Genomic DNA, 419 nt, shown 5'->3' with positions numbered 1-419 from the left:
TTTATCTTCTAATCTAGACAGCTGATGTATGTACAGTGTAGAGTATATTTTAATCAATATTTATGAACAGAAATAACTTTTTTTGTTCTGCTTTTTTTTTTTAATTTTACGTAAAAACCATAGTCAAGTTTTTGAAATATTTTTAACGTACGAGAGTATATTTTAAACTTTCTAAAAACTGCTTAAAAAATTCGAAATAACAATCTTCAAGTATTTTTTTCAAATTTGTCAAAGGCAATGTTTAGAAAAAGTCTTTTTGACAATCCATGAGAGAAAAATAAATTTTATTTCTTGATTTTTTTTCCTTCAGATGTCTATACTTGTTTTGAGTGTTTTTCGACAATTTCATTGAGCCTTTCTTTGATCCTTCCTGAAACCAAAATTGGCATAATTATCACAAATAAATATGCGCATTAGTT

Source organism: Belonocnema kinseyi, chromosome 9 (genome assembly GCF_010883055.1).
Source record: "Belonocnema kinseyi isolate 2016_QV_RU_SX_M_011 chromosome 9, B_treatae_v1, whole genome shotgun sequence".
Classification (NCBI taxonomy): domain Eukaryota; kingdom Metazoa; phylum Arthropoda; class Insecta; order Hymenoptera; family Cynipidae; genus Belonocnema; species Belonocnema kinseyi.
The sequence above is the reverse complement of the archived record's forward strand: the minus strand, read 5'-3'. Positions refer to the sequence as shown.